Source organism: Nycticebus coucang, chromosome 10 (genome assembly GCF_027406575.1).
Source record: "Nycticebus coucang isolate mNycCou1 chromosome 10, mNycCou1.pri, whole genome shotgun sequence".
NCBI lineage: Eukaryota > Metazoa > Chordata > Mammalia > Primates > Lorisidae > Nycticebus > Nycticebus coucang.
The window spans coordinates 53,097,240-53,100,412 of NC_069789.1; the positions used below are offsets into that span (position 1 = coordinate 53,097,240).

General features: G+C 36.8%; 1 non-coding gene across 1 annotated transcript; it reads left to right on the forward strand.

The window, feature by feature from the left end:
* Nucleotides 1-2,459: 2,459 nt before the first annotated feature.
* Nucleotides 2,460-2,566, forward strand: LOC128597822 (U6 spliceosomal RNA). The gene has a single exon (XR_008383380.1). It is a non-coding gene; the product is annotated as a U6 spliceosomal RNA (small nuclear RNA).
* The last annotated feature ends 607 nt before the right edge of the window (nucleotides 2,567-3,173 follow it).

The following is a 3,173-nucleotide window of genomic DNA, read 5'->3' on the forward strand; positions in this document are numbered from 1 at the left end:
ATGAATGTATATAACTGTCATTCAAAAACTCTCAATATTTGATATTGCCATATGCAGTGAGGCCTTTGCTGCTTGTGAAAGAGGGGAGTGATGTGTTTCTGTCCATGGTCCTGAAAAGTCTACCTTGACTTTAGATGACAAGCCATTAATGAAGACAGTAGTAAAATTACAAATCATATTTAAAAGGAGAATTCTGACTTAGTGCTATATAACTTTTTCACAGTGCTGATTTACTAACTGTCTCTTTTTAATTATCCTCTTTTTCTTACTCTCTCTCTCGACTTTGGGTCATGGGAAGAAAATGTCAAGGTTTGCAGGGGGAAAGGAGCATGTATTTATTAAAGGCAGATGGTTGAACTGCAGCTAGAATTCGTCGCTTCCTATTATAAAATCCTATTGCAAAGATTTTACAACTAAACTATAAAAAATTATACTGTTGGACAAAACTTAGGAAAAAATGACTCTTTGCAGGCTAACTAATTAAGGAAAAAATCCTATAATCTATAAGTTATGCTCATGGAAAATACAGTAATGCTGAACTGTAAGTACCTAACTATCCACCACCCATTGTTTGAATTCTAATTTGAAAATAGATAACTAATAAAAAAAATAGATAACTAAGTAATGTATTTAAGACTTCAAATCCCAGAGTTGTACAATGTTAGCCAATTAGGATTGGTATTCAGGGAAAAACATTGATAGTGGTGCGAAGAAATGGTGGAGATGTTGAAGTTCATGAGCCAGCTGTTATGCATCTGTTCTATTTTCTACCAATATCATTATGAGGAGTTGGCAAGCAAACCCAATGCCTGATGCTTTTGAAATCATTAAATAAGATGACATTACTTAATCTCATATCATGGCCACCTGAGCCTTTTTACAGTAGGTATAGAAATTTCACTAAGTGATGGAATTTAAAAGTAGAAAACTGAGCTGATCCAGATTTAAGATATTTGATCTTATACTACAAAGTGATTCATATATTTCTATCTCAACAGAAAAAAATAGGAGGAAAAAAATCTCTTTTTCAGGAAGTGGTCAAGAAAATAAATGCTAGAATTCTGTGAAACGTGTTTGAAACTTGCATTTCAGATATCTAAAACTATCAATATGTTTGCCCTAAAAAATAAATTATTAGAATTTGATTGTATGGTAAATTCTTTCAGCTATGACTAGTCACTATTCAAATAAAAGAACACAGAAATTATAATTGTATGATAGTGCTTCACTAATTCTTGTAAAAGAATAAAAGAGTTTATTTATTAAATATTATACAACAAATACTCAGAACAATAACTGGCACATAGCAAGCCCTTCTATTGCAAATGTTTTTGGTTGTTGCTGGTGTTGTTTCCTTGTTACTACAATCAATGGGGTCAAAAGCATAGCTCCTAGGCAACAAAACCCATATGTCAGTTAAAAATAATCACCAGAGGTGCTTAGAAAACCTTCTTCTCTCCTTTTCCTTCCCATCCCATTACCTTACCTATAGATCTCAGTATGTGTTTTTTTTTATCCTGATAATCTCAGGTTAAGTTACTATAGTTTTTTTTTTTTAGAGACAGAGTCTCACTTTGTTGCCCTCAGTAAAGTGTTGTGGGGTCACAGCTCACAGCAACCTTCAGCTTTTGGGTTTAGGCGATTCTCTTGCCTCAGCCTCCCGAGTAGCTGGGACTATAGGTGGCCGGGTTCGAACCACCCTCAGTATATGGGGTCGGTGCCCTAATCACTGAACCACAGGCGCCACTCAGAAGTTTTACTTTTTAAAAAATTTTTATTTGCAGCTGGCCCAGTCTGGGTTCGAACCCGCCACCCTCCGTGTATGAAGTTGGTGCCCTAACCACTGTGCTATGGGAGCCGAGCCAAGTTACTTACAGTTTAAATGAAAGCTAATAGTGAAAAGGCACCAATGTGTCTCTGGATGATCTAAGGGTGACAAAGGTATCTTTGATTCAAATAATAAAAATATATTAAAAGGATCATCAGGCTTTTTAGTCTGGAATCCAAGGATAAAACAACAACCAAAGTTTCCTTGTGTGGAAATGAGAATAATAAGACCTATTTCACAGAGTATAAGGAGGATTAAATTAAATAGCTTCAAAGTAGTTAGCACAGAGCTTGGTAGTTGGTGTCTAAGTATTTTTAAAAAAATTATTTCTTTTATGGCTCAGTGCCCATAGCTCAGTGGTTAAGGCACTGGCCACATACACTTGGGCTGGTGCGTTTGAACCCAGCCTGGGCCTGCTAAAAACAACAATGATAACTACAACAACAACAAAAAAATAGCCAGGTGTTGTGGTGGGTGCCTGTAGCTCCAGCTCCCCAGGAGGCTGAGGCAAGAGAATCACTTAAGCCTAAGAGTTGAAGATTGCTGTGAGCTGTTATGCCACAGCACCCTACCAAGGGCGATAAAGTGAAACTGTGTCTCAAAATAAATAAATAAATAATTATTTCTTTTGGTGCTCCCTTCAGCGGCACATATACTAAAATTGGAATGATACAGAGAAGATTAGCATGGCCCCTGCTCAAGGATGACATGCAAATTCATGAAGTATTCCATATTTTAAAAAAATGAACATAAATAAATGATTATTTCTTTGGAATTTTGTTCTCATTCTTGCTCTTATTTATCAACGGAACAAGAATAGCTGAGGGGTTACAGAGATTCTGAAATTGTTCTGCAAGTAGACACCAGAAAGTAAAGCACTGCTTCAGTAACTTCTATCTGAGATGATAAAATTAACTCAGTCTTTAAGGCCTAGGGAGCTTCATGCCAGGACCCACTTTGTCTCTGGTGTCTTCCTCCTAAATAGTGAATACGCTTAAAATACGCTCAGTCAACCATGGTGCAGGTGAAGCTACTTTATTCATCTCAGGGCAGCAGTTCATACCTGGTAATAATTTGTAGACTTGGGAGTCATTGAATCCAGAAAGACTCTGTTAAAGAGAAGGCTCAAGATTTCAGGATAGTCTCTGCTCAGTTTTGCACCCTAATTTTTCTATGGCTTTTACCTCTGCTCCAAACTAGAGGGCATCTCTTTCTCTTTGCATGAAGATGGAGAAAGCTGGGATGTCTAGTATCTGGCTGGATTGAATAAGATTTACATATAATCTAGGCCTTCAACATTCTGAGACTCTCTCCTCCCTTCGTTTCCTATGGGTAACCATTTTCT